Below are 21,018 nucleotides of genomic sequence, written 5' to 3'. Positions count from 1 at the left end.
TAATTCGACTACATTCCATTGTCCTCGTTTTGCTTTTGTCGATCTTCCTCTTATAGCCTCCTTTCAAGACACTATCCATTCCATTCAACTGCTCTTGCAAGTCCTTTGCTGTCTCTGACAGAATTACAATGTCATCGGCGAACCTCAAAGTTTTTATTTCTTCTCCATGGGTTTTAATCCCTGAACCAAATTTTTCTTTTGTTTCCTTTACTGCTTTCTCAATATACAGATTGAATAGCATAGGGAAAAGGCTACAACCCTGTCTCACTCCCTTCCCAACCACTGCATCCCTTTCATGCCCCTCGGATCTTATAACACCCTTCTGATTTCTGTACAAATTGTAAATAGCCTTTCGCTCCCTGTATTTTACCCCTGCCAGCTTTAGAATTTGAAAGAGAGTAGTCCAGTCAACATTGTCAAAGGCCTTCTGTAAGTCTACAAATGCTAGAAAAGTAGGTTTGCCTTTCCTTAATCTTTCTTCTAAGGTAAGTCGTCAGGTCAGTATTGCCTCACGTGTTCCAACATTTCTACGGACTGCAAACTGACTTCCCCGAGGTCGGCTTCTATCAGTTTTTCCATTCGGCTCTAAAGAATTCCCGTTAGTATTTTGCAGCTCTGACTTATTAAACTGATAGTTCGGTAATCTTTACATCTATCAAGACCTGCTTTTTTTGGGATTCGAATTATTATATTCTTCTTGAAGTGTGAGGGAATTTCGCCTGTCTGTACAACTTGTTCACCAGATGATAGAGTTTTCTCAGGACTGGCTCTCCCAAGGCTGCCAGTTGTGGTCAGAAAGTGTGCGAAATGCTTGTAGGGATGTTACAGAGCAGGTTGTACTGAGACATAAATGTCAAGAAAGAAACTCGATACGTTGCTAACGAGACAAATAAAAGCAATTATGGCGTCGCGCGCTCGCATTCAAGCGGCCTGCGAGCTGCGGTGTTGCCCAACGAGTGCTTTTATTTGTCTCGTTAGCTGTGACTTGAAGTTACGCGCGCCACGATGTGATTGGCTAACTGGAATGCTAAATAACTCAGAAACGGCGCAACGTATCGAATTTCCCTTGTAACATTTATGTCTCAGTACAACCTGCTCTGTAACATCCCTACAACCATTTACACATTTTCTGACCAGTACTGACAGCCTTGGGAGAGCCAGTCATGAGAAAACTCTATCATCTGGTGAACAAGATGTATCAGACAGACGAAATTCCCTCAGACGTCAAGAAGAATATAATAATTCGAATCCCAAAAAAAGCAGGTGTTGAGAGATGTGACCGGGCGAAATATCTAACGAAATAAGCATCAAACGAAAAAACTACAAAGAACGAAACTCATCTAGCTTGAAGGGGGAAACCAGATGGCGCTATGGTTGGGCCGCTAGATGGCGCTGGCATACGTCAAACGGATATCAACTGTGTTTTTTTTTTTAAATAGGAACTTCCATTTTTTATTACAGATTCGTATAGTAAGTAAAGAAAAATGAAAGTTTTAGTTGGACCACCTTTTTCGCTATGTGATAGATGGTGCTGTAATAGTCACAAACGTATGGCTCTCCGTGTCAAACCAGTCAGAAGACTGATGACCCCCCGAAAAATAGACGGATGTAAGGAACGCTGCAGAGTCTTAAAACCGCGATATCCGTTTTGAAAGACTAGGAATTTATATTCATCCTCCAGCACCGGTTCCGCCATCTCGTTGCGTATCTGCTCTGTCTGCGGAGTGCTTTTGAGGAAGCGGCACTTTGCGATCCCCTTGAGAGCGCATACCGGCGGTTGCGTGAGTGTGAGACGGCAAAGGCCAGGGGGCGGTAGCGATACGCGGTCCCGCTGGAGAGAGGCAGGCCGGCTCTGGACAAGTTCCAGCGCGCTCCATATCGGGGACTCGCGGTCGCCGCCGCCGCTGTTACGTCTCCAGCGCATTCCAGATTCCAGGAACCCCCCCCCCCCCCCCCTGATCCTGGGCGTGTGAACAGCGCCGGAGAAGTCCCACTGCTGAATCAACGGCAGTCCATGTCGCGCAATGCTTGCCACACCCCGTTTCCGTACAGCCTGGTTCACACTAGGAATGTCGATATTTTTAAAAATATCGGGAATCAAGTATACCGATGTTTAAAATGTGTTACCATCGGCACTCGATACATCGACAGAAGTATCGATATACCAATGTTCCTGCGATGAAATACCGACGTAGCTGCCTATAAAAATATCGGCTGCAAGTTGTAAAGTATGCTGCCGGCTTTAGAGCTGTGTATTTAACTATTGATTCCTTATTACATATTCTATACAGCAACAATCTGGCTGAGTGATGACTGGGAGTTGTGTGATATCCATAGGTTAGTTAGGTTTAAGTAGTGCTAAGTTGCCGGCATCTCGTGGTCGTGCGGTAGCGTTCTCGCTTCCCACGCTCGGGTTCCCGGGTTCGATTCTCGGAGGGGTCAGGGACTTTCTCTGCCTCGTGATGGCTGGGTGTTGTGTGATGTCCTTAGCTTAGTTAGGTTTAAGTAGTTCTAAGTTCTAGGGGACTAATGACCATAGCTGTTAAGCCCTATAGTGCTCAGACCCATTTTAACCATTTGAATGTGTCTCCAATACAACACCCGTGGGACCAGCTCCATCCCAGTGGCAGTATCCAAGATACAATTTGCAGAGATCCCGGTTACCCTTCCGGCTCCTACTACAATAGCGGCCGGCCGTCACCCTATTGTGTTCCAGAGCTCAGGTGCCACGACGTCCGTCTGGCTACTTCCTGTGTTTAAGCAGGACCAACACCTGTGAGGGCCTTCCACCCAGAGCTTCAGTTCTGCCTGCCGTTTCATCTCCACTGGCGTTCCAACCTCTACTACTATAGGCAATCATTCATGACACCATTTTTATAATAGAGACACTCCGTCACCTTTCATGCAATAAGCGTTAACAATTATTTACAACACGCACGTGATAATGTCATCATGGACTGTGCGGCTGGTCCCGGCGGAGGTTCGAGTCCTCCCTCGGGCATTGGTTTATGTGTTTGTCCTTAGGATAATTTAAGTTAAGTAGTGTGTAAGCTTAGGGACTAATGATCTTCACAGTTAAGTCCCATAAGATTTCACACACTTTTCGAACATTTTTTTGATAATGTCAGTCTCCTTTATAAATTGATATATACTATGTACAACCTATCACATGATACCTAATTCCGGTTGTAGATCACTGAAAAGTATGTAGATGAGCGCTTGTAAGGTACGAATTTCATGGCCACCTTACAGTCTGGTAGTGAAAGATGGACATAGGAAAACCGGAAGAGAAAAGAATCGAAGCATTTGAGATGTCGTGCTACAGGCGAATGTTGGAAAATTAGGTGGACTCATAAAGCATGGAATGAGGAGGTTCTGCGCAGAATCGGAGAGGGAAGAAATATGTGCGAAACACCGACAAGGACAAAGGACAGGGTGACAGGACGTCTTTTAAGACATCAGGGAGTGACTTCCACGGTAGAGGGAGCTGCAGCGGACAAAAACTGTAGAGGAAGTCAGACAGATATTGGTTGTCGTTGTTGTGGTCTTCAGTCCTGAGACTGGTTTGATGCAGCTCTCCATGCTACTCTATCCTGTGCAAGCTTCATCACCTCGCAGTACCTACTGCAACCTACATCCTTCTGAATCTGCTTACTGTATTCATCTCTTGGCCTCCCTCTACGATTTTTACCCTCCACGCTGACCTCCAATAGTAAATTGGTGATCCCTTATGCCTGAGAACTTGTCCTACCAACCGATCCCTTCTTCTAGTGAAGTTGTGCCACAAATTTCTCTTCTTCCTAATTCTGTTCAATACCTCTTCATTAGTTATGTGGTCTACCCATCTAATCTTAAGCATTCTTCTGTAGGACCGCAATTCGAAATCTTCTATTCTCTTCTTGTCCAAACTATTTATCGTCCATGTTTCACTTCCATACATGGCCACACTCCATACAAATACTTTCAAGAAATGACTTCTTGACACTTAAATCTATAGCCTATGTTAACTTCTCTTCTGCAGAAGTGCTTTCCTTGCCATTGCCAGTCTACATTTTATATACTCTCTACTTCGACCATTATCAGTTATTTTGTTCCCCAAACAGCAAAATTCATTTACTACTTTAAGTGTCTCATTTCCTAATCTAATTCCCTCAGCATCACCTGATTTAATTCGAAGTCAACGAAGTTAAGCAATTCTAGTACCTAGGCAGCAAAATAACCAATGAAGGATAGAATAGTGAGGACATCAGAAGCAGACTAGCACTGCCAAAAATGGCATTCATGTCGAAGAGAAGTCTACTAACATCAAACATAGGCCTCAGTTTGATGAAGAAATTTCTGAGTATGTACGCTTGGAGCACAACATTTTATGGTAATGAAACATAGACTGTGAGAAAACCGGAACAGAAGAGAGTCGAAGCATTTGAGATGTGGTGCCACAGACGAATGGTGAAAATTAGGTGAACTGATACGGTAAGAAATGAGGAGGTTCTGCGCAGAATCGGAGAGGAAAGGAATATGTGTCAACATTGATAAGGTGAAGGGACAGGATGATAGGGCATCTGTTAAGACATCAGGGAATGATTTCCATGGTACTAGAGGGAGCTGTAGAGGGCAAGAACAGTAGAGGAAGACAGAGATTGGAATACATCCAGCAGATAACTGAGGACGTAGGTTGCAAGTGCTACATGGAGATGAAGAGGTTGGCACAGGAGAGGAATTCTTGGTGGGCCGCATCAAACCAGTCAGAAAACTGAGGACTAGAAAAGGATAAAAAAAAAAAAGAAAAAAGAAAAGAAAAAGGTATTCAGACGCAGCGGCCATAACACTGAAATTAAAGTTGACTGCGGCATACCCACGACGACGAAACTGACGAGTGCACTCGTGTCGCTGTGTCTGCAAACAGTTTCGTGAGAACTGGCTTCACGAGACGACTTTCGCAACCGGGTGTCTTTCTGCAAAGTAGCGTTTAGACACGCGTGCCTGGTGTGTGTCGGGGCAGCCACTGCCGGCTACTGCAGTCGCCAGCCGGCTATGTGCTGTGACGTGGCGTATACAACACACGAGACAGCAGCCAGTGGCCATGTACGCCAGTGTGTGTGTTGTGTGTGTGTGTGTGTGTGTGTGTGATGTGCTCTGGGGCAGCCTCGAGGCGCTCCAGACCTCCGCTGCCGTGTGTCGCCTGCTGTGGGAATGTTTACATCCACGGCCGCCTGCGTGTCCCAGCGCTGTGACGCTTACGTACGCACCTCACGCAACGCGGCGAGCGGTGCCGCGCTCTGGATTACGGCGCGTCTACCTCCCCCTCCCCCCCCCTCCCCCCTGCCCCTCATCTGCTAGACGCTACATCCTCCCCCTCCTCGTCCTCTATGTCACCGCTGGCGATTCTGCAAAATTTCCCTGCGACCCCATCAGTTCCGCTTGCACCACAGACAAATCAGACCGCGCGCAACTCATTGTAACGAAACCAGCACCTCGATCTGGCGAGTTCTACACTACCGGCCATTAAAATTGCTACACCAAGAAGAAAGGCAGATGATAAACTGGTATTCATTCGACACATATACTAGAAGTGACATGTGATTACATTTTCACGCAATTTCGGTGCATAGATCCGGAGAAATCTCTACCCAGAACAATAATCTCTGGCCGTAATAACGGCCTTGATACGCCTGGGCATTAAGTCAAACAGAGCGTGTACAGGTACAGCTCCCGATGCAGCTTCAACACGATACCACAGTTCATCGAGAGTAGTGACTGGCGTATTGTGACGAGCCAGTTGCTCGGCCACCATTGACCAGACGTTTTCAGTTGGTGAGAGATCTGGAGAATGTGCTCGCCAGGGCAGCAGTCGAACATTTTCAGTATCCAGAAAGGCACGTACGGGACCTGCAACATACGGTCGTGCAATATCCTGCTGAAATGTAGGGTTTCGCAGAGATCGAATCAAGGGTAGAGTCACGGGTGGATTGGCTGTCGAAGCACCATACCGTGGCCCGCACGTTCACCGGATCTGACTTCCCCGGATTTCTTTCTGTGGGTAAAGTTGAAGGATATTAGCCATCCTTATCCACCGACAACGCCTGACAACATGCGTCAGCGCATTGTCAATGCATGTGCGAACATTGCGGAAGGCGAACTAGTTGCTGTTGAGAGGAATGTCGTTACACGTATAGCCAAATGCATTGAGGTTGACGGACATCATTTTGAGCATTTATTTCATTAATGTGGTATTTACAGGAAATCACGCTGTAACAGCATGCGTTCTCAAAATGGTTCAAATGGCTCTGAGCACTATTGGACTCAACTGCTGTGGTCATCAGTCCCCTAGAACTTAGAACCACTTAAACCTAACTAACCTAAGGACATCACACACAGCCATGCCCGAGGCAGGATTCGAACCTGAGACCGTAGCAGTCTCGGTTCCGGACTGCGCGCCTAGAACCGCGAGACCCATGCGTTCTCCGAAATGATAAGTTCACACAGGTACATGTATCACATTGGAACAACCGAAATAAAATGTTCAAACGTACCTGCGTTCTGTATTGTAATTTAAAAAACCTACCTGTTACCAACTGTTCGTCTAAAATTGAGAGCCATATGTTTGTGACTATTACAGCGCCATCTATCACAAAGGGAAAGAAGTGGTCCAACTAAAAGATTCATTTTTTCTTTACGTACTACGCGAATATGTAATAAAAATGGGGGTTACTGTTTTAAAGAACGCAGTTGATATCCGTTCGACCTACGGCAGCACCATCTAGCGGGCCAACCGTAGCGCCATCTGGTTTCCCCCTTCAAGCTAGACGAGTTTCGTTCTTTTTAGTTTTTTCGTTTGACGCTTATTTCGTGAGATATTTGGCCCGGTCACGATCAATGGACCACCCTGTATACTACCGGTTACTTTCGAGTTGGTGGCTTACCTACAGAGAAGAAAAGCTGTATGCTTTACAAATCACACTTTAGCAACATATCGAAATACGTAGATTGCTGTGACAGCAGCATTATTATACTTGTGTGAATAGAGTACGACACCAGCATGTAGGGTGCAGGATGTTTGTGGCGGCGCGCCGTTTTAAGAGTACCGCGGCCCGTTCGTGCGGCCAGAGGACGGCTGTGAGAGGGAAAGGAGGGGGAGGAGGTAGAGAGAGGGACACGGGTGGTGCTGGGTGCCGGCTACTGTCACCGCAGGAGTAAACTTTCCCACAGGCTTCTGGAATCTGTCGCCCGCGTTAAAACGACGCACCGAGGCGGCTGCGTGAGCGGCGGAGCGGTGACAGCGCGCAAGCGCAGTAGCCAGCAAAAGGCGCGCATGCGCAGTGCGCATAGTAGCGGAAACAGTACCAGTACTGTAGACATGTTGGAACACGTGAGGCAATACTGACCTTACCACTTATCTTAGAAGACAGATTACGGAAAGGCAAACCTGCGTTTGTAGCATTTGTAGACTTAGAGAAAGCTTTTGACAATGTTGATTCGAATACTGTCTTCCAAATTCTGAAGGTGGCAGGGGTAAAATTCCGGGGGCGAAAGGCTACTTTCAATTTCTACAGAAACCAGATGGCAGTTATAAGAGTAGAGGGGCACGAAAGAGGAGCAGTGGTTGGGAAGGGAGTGAAACAGGGTTGTAGCCTCTACCCGATGTTATTCAATCTGTATATTGAGCAAGCAGTAAAGGAAACAAAAGAAAAATTCGGAGTAGGTATTAAAATCTATGGAGAAGAAATAACAACTTTGAGGTTCGCCGGTGACATTCTAATTCTGTCAGAGAGCACAGGACTTAGAAGAGCAGTTGAATGGAATGGACAGTGTCTTGAAAGGAGGATACAAGATGAACATCAACAAAAGCAAAACGAGGTTATTGGAATGTAGTCGAATTAAGTTGGGTGATGCTGAGGGAATTAGATTAGGAAATGAGACACTTAAAGTAGTAAAGGAGTTTTGCTATTTGGGGAGCAAAATAACTGATGATGGACGAAGTAGAGAGGATATGAAATGTAGACTGGCAATGGCAAGGAAAGCGTTTCTGAAGAAGAGAAATTTGTTAACATTGAGTATAGATTCAAGTGTCAGGAAGTCGTTTCTGAAAGTATTTTTATGGAGTGTAGCCATGTATGGAAGTGAAATGTGGACGATCAATAGTTTGGACAAGAAGAGAATAGAAGCTTTCGAAATGTGGTGCTACAGAAGAATGCTGAAGATTAGATGCGTCTGTCACTTAACTAATGAGGAGGTACTGAATAGAATTGGGGAGAAGAGAAATTTGTGGCACAACTTGACTAGAAGAAGGGACTGGTTGGTAGGACATGTTCTGAGGCATCAAGGGATCAGCATTTTAGTATTGGAGGGCAGCGTGGAGGGTAAAAATCGTAGAGGGAGACCAAAAGATGTATACACTAAACAGATTCAGAAGGATGTAGGCTGCAGTAGGTACTGGGAGAAGGAGCTTGCTCAGGATAGAGTAGCATGGAGAGCTGCATCAAACCAGTCTCAGGACTGAAGACCACAGCAACAACAACTCTTGAAATCGTCTACATTCATCGCGATACGGACACTATTTTACTCCACACTCTTCAACCAATTTTTTTACTCGTATCAATATCTTATAGAAGGTATCACATCGAAACACCTTTTCGTTCTCATCAACATTATTGTGACGGGTGCGGTCTAACAAATTTTCCTCTCCTGTGTCAGTCCACAGCTCGTGGACGTGCGGTAGCGAACTCGCTTCCCGCGCCCGGGTTCCCGGGTTCGATTCCCGGCGGGGTGAGGGATTTTCTCTGCCTCGTGATGACTGGGTGTTGTGTGATGTCCTTAGGTTAATTAGGTTTAAGTAGTTCTAAGTTCTAGGGGACTGATGACCATAGATGTTAAGTCCCATAGTGCTCACAGCTTCTCCAGTGTCAGCAACACCCTGCGCTCTGGTAGATATTCTATCGGGTGGCTGCAGTTAAAATGCAGCTTCTCACAGAGGTACGGTGTTGGTTGCTATTTTCGTATGGTAGCGAAATTTGGTAGATACGCTAATGGATGAATCGAAACGACTGACGCTCGAAAATAATACAAATGGTTAAAAAGACTGTGAGCACTATGAGACTTAACATATGAGGTCATCAGTCCCCTAGACTTAGAACTACTTAAGCCTAACTAACCTAAGGACACCACAGACATCCATGCCCGAGACTGGATTCGAACCTGCGACCGTAGCAGCAGCGCGTTTCCAGACTGAAGCGCCTAGAACCTCTCGGGCACTCGAAAATAATTACTTCCAAGTTCGGCCACCAGGTGCAAGTCTGGCGTTGTGGCTGCAAGGACAACGTTTAAAAATTTTCGAATTTAACAGATTACGAACGAGATGTGGACGAAAACAACTACATGTACAGGTACACAATGTCTCCGCGGTTCACAATTAAGTGCCTGGCTCAGGGTTCATAGAAGCACCTTTAAGCTACTTCTCTACTGTTTCAAACAAATGAGAATGGTATAAAGTTGATTTTATTATTTGCTGTCCCTGAGACAATTTTGTTCAACACAAGCAGCAGGCACGTCGACAAGACGCAGTGCAGTGCCAGATTTGCACCTGGTGGCCAAATCTGCAACTAATTTTTTTTTCCAGCGTAAATCGTCCCACATTAAAGCGTCCGAATATCTACCAAGTTTCGCTGTCATACGATAATTAAAGCCCACACTGGACCTACGTGAGCCGGCCGGTGTTGCCGAGCGGTTCTATGAGCTTCAGTGAGGAACCGCGCGACCGCTACGGTCGCAGGTTCGAATCCTGCCTCGGGCATGGATGTATGTCATGTCCTTAGGTTAGTTAGGTTTAAGTAGCTGTACGGTCTAGGGGACTGATGACCTCACATGTTAAGTCCCATAGTGCTCAGAGCCATTTGAACCATTTTTTTTTTGACCTACGTGAATAGCTGCACTTTTAACTGTAACCATCCGGTAGCTGAGAACTGCAACTCTAATGATTTACAGACATGTCCTCGGAGGATGCCTTCCGCAGTCGAAGACGAAACGTCAGGGGAAAATGGATTATTCCATAGGAATCCCCAAAAACAAGTGGTCATCACCTTACCAGCTGACAAAATGGTCTTTCCTTCTTCGGTGCTCTTTCACCAGCCCTTGTCCATTGTTTTGAGTGCCGTTTTGACTTTGGTGTCTAATAACGGACCCAGATTTCATCAACAGTCACAAATCGCTGCAAGAAGTCTTGCGGGCTGCGCTTAAACGTTGCCAGTCATTGTGTTGAAATGTGCCGGATATGCTTCCGGTCGACTCACCTCGCACACAGCGTCTACACAGCAAGTTACCCACGCAGGGTATTATGCACACGCTCACTTGAGATGCCTGCAGTCTCAGCAATTTCACAAAAATATTTGTTCGGTCGTCTTGCACAACCGGATCATGGATTTTGTCAATGGTCCATATGGAGTATGGTATCAGTTTTTGTGACTGGATTCGTGATTTCCTCTGAGAGAGGTCACGGTTTGTAGTGATAGACGGTAAATCATCGAATAGAACAGAAATGATATCTGGCGTTCCGCAAGGTAGTGTCATAGGCCCTCTGCTGTTCCTGATTTACATAAATGATCTAGATGATGATCTGAGCAGCCCCCTTAGACTGTTCGGAGATGACACTGTAATTTACCGTCTACTAAAATCATCAGACGATGAATTCCAATTACAAAATGATCTAGAGAGAATTTCTGTATGGTGCGAAAAGTGGCAATTGGCACTAAACAAAGAAAAGTGCGAGGTCATCCAGACGGGTACATTTTGAGTATACGATAAATCGCACAAATCTAAGGGCTGTAAATTCGACTAAATACGAAGGAATTAAAATTAAGAGCAACTTAAATTGGAAAGTTCACATAGATAATATTGTGGGAAAGACAAAATAAAGACTGCGCTTTGTTGGCAGAACACTTAGAAGGTGCGACAAACCCACTAAAGAGACAGCCTACGTTAGACTTCTCCGTCCTCTGCTGGAATATTGCTACGCAGTGTGGGATCCTTACCAGGTAGGATTGACGGAGGACATCGAAAAAGTGCAAAGAAGGGCAGCCCGTTTCGTGTTATCGCGCAATAGGGGTGAAAGTGACACTGATACGATACGCGAGATGGGGTGGAAGTCACTGAAACAAAGGCGGTTTTCTTTGCCGTGAGATCTATTTACGAAATTTCAATCAGCATCTTTCTCTTCGGAATGCGAAAATATTTTGTTGACACCCACCTATGTAGGGAGAAATGATCATCATAACAAGAGAAATCAGAGCTCGAATGGAAAGATGTAGTGTTCCTTTTTCTCCACACTCCATTCGAGAGTGGAATGTTAGAGAAGTTGTATGAAAATGGTTCGATGGACCCTCTGCCAGGCACTTAAGTGTGAATTGCAGAGTAACCATGTAGATGTACATGTAGTGACCTGAATTGGACGGCGGAGTGTGCTTTGTCTTAGGCGCTTGTCCGGACACGTTTAAATTCATTAATCCAAAAGTGAATGGTCTTCAATGATGATGTAGAGCCTGAGCTAACTTCATCCAGTTCTGTTTTGATGTGTGGTGCAATCAAACTTTTCAGATGAAAATGTTTACGCTGCGGTGACAAAAATCATCGAACGTCTCCTAATATCACCTCGGACCTGATTTAGCGCGGCGTAGTCCATGTGACATGGACTGAACAAGTGGTTGGAAGTCACCTGCAGAAATGTTGAGCCATGCTGCCTCTATAACGATCCATAATTGTTGGGTGATCTGGTGGCCAGAAATATTCGCTCGACTTGTCTAGAAGGTTGTTCAAATCAAACGCGAACAATGGTCGACCAGTGACATAGTGCATTGTCATCCACAAAAATTCCATAGTTGAAAGTTCGTGCCAGATTAAAACTGTGCGGCGGACCGAGACTCGAACTCGGGACCTTTGCCTTTCGCGGGCAACTACTGATTGAAGTAAAGCTGTGAGGACGGGGCGTGACTCGTACTTGGGTAGCTCAGCTGGTAGAGCACTTGCCCGCAAATGGCACACAGTTTTAATCTGCCAGGAAGTTGCATATCAGCGCACACTCTGCTGCAGAGTGAAAATCTCATTCTGGAATTCCATAGCTGTTTGGAAACATGAACAGCACGAATGTCTGCAAGTGGTCTAGAAGTAGCCGAATGTAATCATTTCGAGTCACTTATCGGTTCAGTTGGACTGGAGGACCCAGTCCATTGGATGTAAACAAAGCTCTTACTGGAATGGGATTTTCACTCTGCAGCGGAGTGTGCGCTGATATGAATCTTCCTGGCAGATTAAAAGTGAGTGCCGGACCGAAACTCGAACTCGGGACCTTTGTCTTTCGCGGGCAAGTTCTCTACCAACTGAGCTACCCAAGCACGACTCACGCCCCGTCCTCACAGCTTTACTTCTGCCAGTACCTCATCTGCTACCTTCCAAACTTTACAGAAGCTCTCCTGCGAACCTTACAGAACTAGCACTCCTGAAAGAAAGGATATTGCGGAGACATGGCTTAGCCACAGCCTGGGGGATGTTTCCAGAATGAGATTTTCACTCTGCAGCGGAGTGTGCACTGATACGAAACTTCCTGGCAGATTAAAACTGTGTGCCGGAGCGAGACTCGAACTGGGGACCTAATCTGCCAGGAAGTTTCACATCAGCGCTCACAAGAAAATCTCATTCTGGAAACATCCCCCAGGCTGTGGCTAAGCCATGTCTCCGTAATATCCTTTCTTTCAGGAGTGCTAGTTCTGTAAGGTTCGCAGGAGAGCTTATGTGAAGTTTGGAATGTAGGACACGAGATACTGGCAGTAATGCTGTGAGGACGGGGCGTGAGTCGTGCTTGGGTAGCTCAGTTGGTAGAGCACTTGCCCGCTAAAGGCACAGGTCCCGAGTTCGAGTCTCGGTCCGGCACACAGTTTTAATCTGCCAGGAAGTTTCACATTAGCGCACACTCTGCTGCAGAGAGAAAATCTCATTCTGGAATTCCATAGCGGTTTGGGAACTTGAACACCACGAATGGCCGCAAGTGGTCTACAAGTAGCCGGATGTAAACCATTTGGAGTCAGTTCTCGGTTCAGTTGGACAGGAGGACCCAGTCCATTGGATGTAAACACAGCCCTCACTACCAGCTTTGCACAGAGCCTTGTTGACAACTTGGGTCCATGGCTTCGAGGGTCTGCGCCACTTTCACATCCTACCATCAGCTCCTACCAACTGACCACGCCACGATTTTCCAGTGCTCTAGGGTCTGATATGGTCACAATCCCAGGAGGGGCGCTGAGGGCGATGTCGTGCTCTTAGCAAAGGCACTCAGGTCGGTCGTCTCGTGTCGTAGTCCATGGCTGCCACATTACGCCGCGCCGCCCTAACGCATACGTTCTTCGTACGCCCCACATTGACTTCTATGGTTCTTTCCCGCGGTGTTGCTTGTCTGTTAGCACTGACAAGTCTACAGAAACGGCACGCTGCTCTCGGTCGTTAAGTGAAGGCCGTAGGCCACTGCGTTGTCCGCGGTGAGAGGTAGTGCCTGAAATCTGGTATTCTCGGCACACTCTTGACACTGTAGATCCCGGAATACTGAATTCCCTAAAAAGTTTCCGGAATGGTTGTCCCATACGTCTAGCTCTGAGAAGGAGACGGCACGAGCGTGTGGTCGGTAACTTGTCCCAAAAAGGGTGTGGTGAAAGACGACCCCTAACACCTCACGTGGTTAAAGTATTAGGACGCAAAAAAAAGCACTCCGTCTTCAGGCCACACGTGGCCCATCGGGACCATCCGACCGCCGTGTCATCCTCAGGTGAGGATGCGGATAGTAGGGGCGTGGGGTCAGCACACCGCTCTCCCGGTCGTTACGATGGTATTCTTGCCCGAAGCCGCTACTATTCGGTCGAGTAGCTCCTCAATTGGCATCACGGGGCTGAGTGCACCCCGAAAAATGGCAACAGCACATGGCGGCTGGATGGTCACCCATCCAAGTGCCGGCCACGCCCGACAGCGCTTAACTTCGGTGATCTCACGGGAACCGGTGTATCCACTGCGGCAGGGCCGTTGCCAAAATATTAGGACGCACTACTCGGAAAATCCCGAGAAAAATCGATCCAAAGTTTCTTAGGTGCCATATGAGTACAAAATGTAAGTCCAGTCCCGAGCCGCCGTTTGGCCTGCATGGTTAGCGCTCGGAACGTTACGCCAGAGGTCTCGGGTTCGCTTCCTTTTCCGGTACTTTCTTTTTTTCTTTCTTATGTTGCTTGCAAAAATTGCAGTGCATTGTTACAGGAGAATCGTGAAATTAATTCCCGAGAAGATTGTATAAAAATTAATTCTATAATTCACCATCAATTGTCGTCACCAATATTCCGAGACATGATTCTCTTGTTTGGCTCAAAATTATCAGAAACTCAAAACATTTTCGTGAATGTTAATGGGGCATGTTTTTGTACAGATTTATTGCAAACGCCCTGTGATTGTAAAAAATTCGTTTTTATATGTTGCGCAAGATGTCGCAGAAATTATTGCTGTGTTTGTCTTTACGATAATTACCACTGAGCTTCTTGTTTATAATTACTACATGTATAAAAATTGAATGTTTCCCAATCGACTTGGTTATTCTGATTAAAAGCCCAATGTTTTTTCCTCATATACTTTACAATGAAAAATGGAAAACCCACCGCCATGAATTGTGTTGTTGGACAAAAATAAAATAATTTTTATTCAATAATGAAACTAATTTGTTAAACATAATTTAGGTTTGGGAAACTATCTGAGTAATTGCTGGAATAACAAAAGAAAAGGAAACAGGCCAAAAAAAAAAGTGCCTTGAGCAGGAATCTAACACGAGACCCCTGGCGTAAAAGTCCGAGTCCTAAACATCTAGGACACACGGCGGGTAGGCAGTGCACTAACATTTTGTACTCATACGGCACCTAAGAAGCTTTGGATATATTTTTCCCGGGATTATGGGGGTAGTGCGTCTTAATATTTCAACCACGTGAGGTGTTAGGGGTCCTCTTACACCACACAAAATTTCGGACAAATCTCCGACCCCACGGTCGTTCCGTCTCCTTGTAAGCGCCAGTCCACGTTCAGAATCTGTCAATTCAGGTCCTGCGGCCATAATCAGATCGAAGACCTTTTCACATGAAGCACCTGAGTACAAATAACAGCTCTGCCAACACACTGTCTTGTTACACCTTTTGTACACGATGCTACAGCCATTGGCACTTTTATACACTACTGGTGATTAAAATACCTACACCACAAAGACAACGTGTTACAGACGTGAAATTTAACCGACAGGAAGAAGATGCTCTGATGTGCAAATGATTAGATTTTCACAGCATTCTTACAAGGTTGGCGCCGGTGGCGACACCTACAGCGTGCTGACATGAGGAAAGTTTCCAACCGATTTCTCATACACAAACAGCGGCGTTGCCTGGTGAAACGTTGTTGTGATGCCTCGAGTAAGGAGGAGAAATGTGTACCGCCACGTTCCCAACATTGGTAAAGGTCGGATTGTAGCCTATCGCGATTGCGGTTTATCGTATCGCGACATTGCTGCTCGCGTTGGTCGAGATCCAATGACTGTTAGCAGACTATGGAATCGGTGGGTTCAGGAGGGTAATACAGAACGCCGCGATGGATGACAACGGCCTCGTATCACTAGCAGTCGAGATGACAGGCATCTTATCCGCAGGGCTGCAACGGATCGTGTAGCCACGTCTCGATCCCTGAGTCAACAGATGGGGACGTTTGCAAGACAACAATCATCTGTACGAACAGTTCGACGACGTTTGCAGCAGCACGGACTATCAGCTCGGACACCGTGGCTGCGCTTACTCTTGACGCTGCATCACAGACAGGAGCGCCTGCGAAAGTGTACTCGACGACGAACCTGGGTGCACGAATGGCGAAACGTCATTTTTCCGGGTGAATCCAGGTTCTGTTCACAGCATCACGATGATCGCATCCGTGTTTGGCGACATCGCGGTGAACGCACGCTGAGCGTGTATTCGTCATCGCCATACTGGCGTATGACCTTGCGTGATGGTATGGGGTGCCATTGGTTACACGTCTCGGCCATCTCTTGTTCGCATTGACGGCACTTTGAACAGTGGAAGTTACATTTCAGATGTGTTACGACCCGTAGCTCTACACTTCATTCGATCCCTGCGAAACCCTACATTTCAGCAGGATAATGCACGACCGCATGTTGCAGGTCCTGTACGGAGCTTTCTGAATACAGAAAATGTTCGACTGCTGCCCTGGCCAGCATATTCTTCAGATCTCTCACCAACTGAAAACGTCTGGTCAATGGTGGCCGAGCAACTGGCTCGTCAAATACGCCAGTCACTACTCTTGATGAACTGTGGTATCGTGTTGAAGCTGCACGCGCAGCTGTACCTGTACACGCCATCCAAGGTCTGTTTGACTCAATGCCTAGGCGTATCAAGGTCGTTATTACGGCCAGAGGCTGTTCTTCTGAGTACTGATTTCTCAGGATCTATACATCCAAACAGCGTGAAACGTAATCACACGTCAGTTCTAGTGTAATATGTTTGTCCAATGAATACCCGTTTATCATCTGCATTTGTTCTTGGTGAAGCAATTTTAATGGCCAGTAGTGTACTAGTGTATCTTGTGTACGAGACAATATCGCCGCCCGTATGTCTGCGTATGGCTATCCCATGACCTTCACCTTTTCTCCTTTTTCAGTCAGTGTCGACACACAGACCAATTGAGACGTATGTCAACAATGAACTGCACGCTGTACATCGTTGATATCCCTTGTACGATCCTTGGTTTAATCAACCTTACCAAGTTTGAAAGCTTAATGGAAATGTTCTTTCATCGAAATTTGCCAGACTTATCAAACCAGCCTCGTACATCAGCGGGCAAGTTTGCCGGTGCCACACGATTAGCTTGTCACATTTCCGGACCACGCACCGTCCGTCAATCGTAAGTGGAATTAGGTTGGGAAATTAATCGAAAAATTCATATTTCAAGTGGATTTGTTGTAAGTAGGACACTGAACTCACTGGTGGCTGGTAAATATAGATTTTACGCGAAGCGAAACGTAGTGTCAAGAGGGCTATGCGAGAGGCGTTCAACGAATTCTAAAGTAAAGTTCTATGTACTGTCTTGGCAGAAAATCCTAAGAAATTTTGGTCTTATGCCAAAGCGGTAGGTGGATCGAAACAAAATGTCCAAACACTCCGTGACCAAAATGGTACTGAAACAGAAGATAACAGACTAAAGGCCGAAATACTAAATGTATTTTTCCAAAGCTGTTTCACAGAGGAAGACTGCACTGTTGTTCCTTCTCTAGATTGTCGCACAGATGACAAAATGACAGATATCGAAATAGATGACAGAGGGATAGAGAAACAATTAAAATCACTCAAAAGAGGAAAGGCCGCTGGACCTGATGGGATACCAGTTCGATTTTACACAGAGTACGCGAAGGAACTTGCCCCCCTTCTTGCAGCGGTGTACCGTAGGTCTCTATAAGAGCGTAGCGTTCCAAAAGATTGGAAATGGGAACAGGTCATCCCCGTTTTCAAGAAGGGACTTTGAACAGATGTGCAGAACTATAGACCTATATCTCTAACGTTGATCTGTTGTAGAATTTTCTAGACGCTATAAATCTACTCTGTAGGAATCAGCACGGGTTTCGAAAAAGACGGTCGCGCGCAATTCGTCCACGAGACTCAGAGGGCCACAGACACGGGTTTATAGGTAGATGCCGTTTTTGTTGATTTCCGCAAGGCGTTTCATACAGTTCCCCACAATTGTTTCATGAACAAAGTAACAGCATATGTACTATCAGACCAATTCTGTGATTGGATTAAAGAGCTCCTGATAACAGAACGCAGCACGTGATTCTCAACGGAGAGAAGTCTTCCGAAGTAAGAGTGATTTCAGGTGTGCCGCAGGGGAGTGTCGTAGGACCGTTGCTATTCACAATATACATAAATGACCTTGTGGATGACCTCGGAAGTTCACTGAGGCTTTTTGCGTATGATGCTGTGGTATACCGAGAGGTTGTAACAATGGAAATTTGTACTGAAATGCAGGAGGATCTGCAGCGAGTTGACGCATGGTGCAGGGAATGGGAATTGAATCTCAATGTAGACAGGTGTAATGTGATGCGACTACATAGAAAGATAGGTCCCTTATCATTTAGCTACAAAATAGCAGGTCAGCAACTGGAAGCAGTTAATTCCATAAATTATCTGGGAATACTCATTAGGAGTGATTTAAAATGGAATGATCATATAAAGTTGATCGTCGGTAAAGCAGAGGCCAGACTGAGATTCATTGGAAGAATCCTAAGGAAATGCAGTCCGAAAACAAAGGAAGCAGGTTACAGTACACTTGTTCGCCACCGGCCGGGGTGCCCGAGCGGTTCTAGGCGCTACAGTCTGGAACCGCGCCACCGCTGCGGTCGCAGGTTCGAATCCTGCCTCGGGCATGGGTGTGTGTGATGTCCTTAGGTTAGTTAGGTTTAAGTAGTTCTAAGTTCTAGAGGGCTGATGACCTCAGATGTTGAGTCCCATAGTGCTCAGAGCCATTTGAACCATTTGAACAGTTTTTTGAACTTGTCCGCCCACTGCTCGAATACTGCTCACCGGTGTGGGGTCCGAACCAGTTAGGGTTGACAGAAGAGAAAGAGAAGATCCAACGGAGAGCAGCGCGCTTCGTTACAGCATCATTTAGTAATCGCGAAAGTGTTACGGAGATGGTAGATAAACTCTGCAGGAGAGACGCTCAGTATCTCGGTACGGGCTTTTGTTGCAGTTTCGGGAAAATACCTTCATCGAGGAGTCAAGCAGTATATTGCTCCCTCCTACGTATTTCTCGCGAAAAGACCGTGGGAATAAAATCAGAGAGATTAGAGCCCACACACAGGCATACCGACAATCTTTCTTTTCACGAACAATACGAGACTGGAACAGAAGGGAGAACCGATAGACGTAGTCAAAGTAACCTCCGCCACACACCGTCAGGTGGCTTGCGGAGTATGGATGTAGATGTAGATTTGCATTCGTGCAAACAGCTCAGGTTTCGTGGGACGTCTCCGCTTGTGTTGGCGCTTACTTTCGAGCTCGTCAGTTTCCGCTGGTGTAGTTCAGACAGCGAGTGTGTGCTTGCGTGTATCCAGACGGTGGGATGTCTCGGGCGAGCCGTGTGTGAGGCGCTGACGGCTGGACCAGGGGAAGACGAGGCAAGGCAACGCCGCCGGGGCTTTTCTGCATCTGCCGTTGTCACTCAACCCGCCGAGGCGAGCGAGCGACGCCCACACATGTGTGGGTGGCGGGAGGGGGGGGGGGGAGGCAAGGCGCCGCTGGGGGCCGCCACCCCCCCCCCCCCACCCCCCGCGGCTCCCACCAGACACACACACACACAGATGGGGCCGCTCTAATAGCTACACTGTTCTGGTCCCCAACCAAGCCGCTACCGCGTTCTGAGGACTGAAACCTATCGACTTTTACACGAGACATAAAAATCTGTACATCGAATGATGGAAGTACGACGTCTGTTTGGAGGGGAATGTCCGATCGGTCACGAAATGGAAACCATAGTGAAAATAAATAAAATTGTTTTATGTAAGTCTGCAGGCTTTCATGGCTGTTCTCAGTGAAGTTAAAATCTTCTGGGTTATTAGGCCGCGTCATGTTTCATCTAAAATGATCGCCGTTTCGGCCCCTCTGCTGCGATCTTCCTCAGGATCTTCAGGTGTCCACTACTGCTAGAGTGTTCTAGGCCGCGTCATGTTTCTTCTAAAATGATCGACGTTTCGACCCCTCTGCTGGGATCTTCCTCAGGATCTTCTTGTGTCCACTGTTGCCAGACCGTTCTAGGCCGCGTCATGTTTCATCTGAAATGATCGCCGTTTCGGCCCCTCTGCTGCGATCTTCCTCAGGATCTTCTTGTGTTCACTATTGCTAGAGTGTTCTAGGCCGCGTCATGTTTCTTCTAAAATGATCGACGTTTCGACCCCTCTGCTGGGATCTTCCTCAGGATCTTCTTGTGTCCACTACTGCTAGAGTGTTCTAGGCCGCGTCATGTTTCTTCTAAAATGATCGACGTTCCGACCCCTCTGCTGGGATCTTCCTCAGGATCTTCTTGTGTCCACTGTTGCCAGACCGTTCTAGGCCGCGTCATGTTTCATCTGAAATGATCGCCGTTTCGGCCCCTCTGCTGCGATCTTCCTCAGGATCTTCTTGTGTTCACTATTGCTAGAGTGTTCTAGGCCGCGTCATGTTTCATCTAAAATGATCGACGTTTCGACCCCTCTGCTGGGATCTTCCTCAGGATCTTCTTGTGCCCACTACTGCTAGAGTGTTCTAGGCCGCGTCATGTTTCTTCTAATATGATCGACGTTCCGACCCCTCTGCTGGGATCTTCCTCAGGATCTTCTTGTGCCCACTACTGCTAGAGTGTTCTAGGACGCGTCATGTTTCTTCTAAAATGATCGCCGTTTCGGCCCCTCTGCTGCGATCTTCCTCAGGATCTTCTGGTGTCCACTACTGCTAGAGTGTTCTAGGCCGCGTCATGTTTCTTCTAAAATGATCGACGTTCCGACACTTCTGCTGGATTCTTCCTCAGGATCTTCTTGTGTCCACTACTGCTAGAGTGTTCTAGGCCGCGTCATGTTTCTTCTAAAATGATCGACGTTCCGACCCCTCTGCTGGGATCTTCCTCAGGATCTTCTTGTGTCCACTATTGCTAGAGTGTTCTAGGCCGCGTCATGTTTCTTCTAAAATGATCGCTGTTTCGGTCCCTCTCCTGCGATCTTCCTCAGGATCTTCTTGTGTCCACTACTGCTAGAGTGTTCTAGGCCGCGTCATGTTTCTTCTAAAATGATCGCCGTTTCGGCCCCTCTGCTGCGATCTTCCTCAGGATCTTCTTGTGTCCACTACTGCTAGAGTGTTCTAGGCCGCGTCATGTTTCTTCTAAAATGATCGCCGTTTCGGCCCCTCTGCTGCGATCTTCCTCAGGATCTTCTCGTGT

The 21,018-nt window shown here is 46.8% G+C and overlaps 1 protein-coding gene and 1 pseudogene across 1 annotated transcript in view; one reads left to right on the top strand and one right to left on the bottom strand.

Annotated features, from left to right (window-relative positions):
* Positions 1-21,018, top strand: part of LOC126295054 (transcription factor MafA-like) — a 149,707-nt gene that overhangs the window by 93,468 nt on the left and 35,221 nt on the right. The window lies entirely within an intron of this gene.
* LOC126295561 (5S ribosomal RNA) lies at positions 13,941-14,057 on the bottom strand (annotated as a pseudogene).

Source organism: Schistocerca gregaria, chromosome 11 (assembly GCF_023897955.1).
Source record: "Schistocerca gregaria isolate iqSchGreg1 chromosome 11, iqSchGreg1.2, whole genome shotgun sequence".
Classification (NCBI taxonomy): domain Eukaryota; kingdom Metazoa; phylum Arthropoda; class Insecta; order Orthoptera; family Acrididae; genus Schistocerca; species Schistocerca gregaria.
Note: the sequence above shows the minus strand (reverse complement) of the source record. Positions and strands in the feature narration are given on the sequence as shown.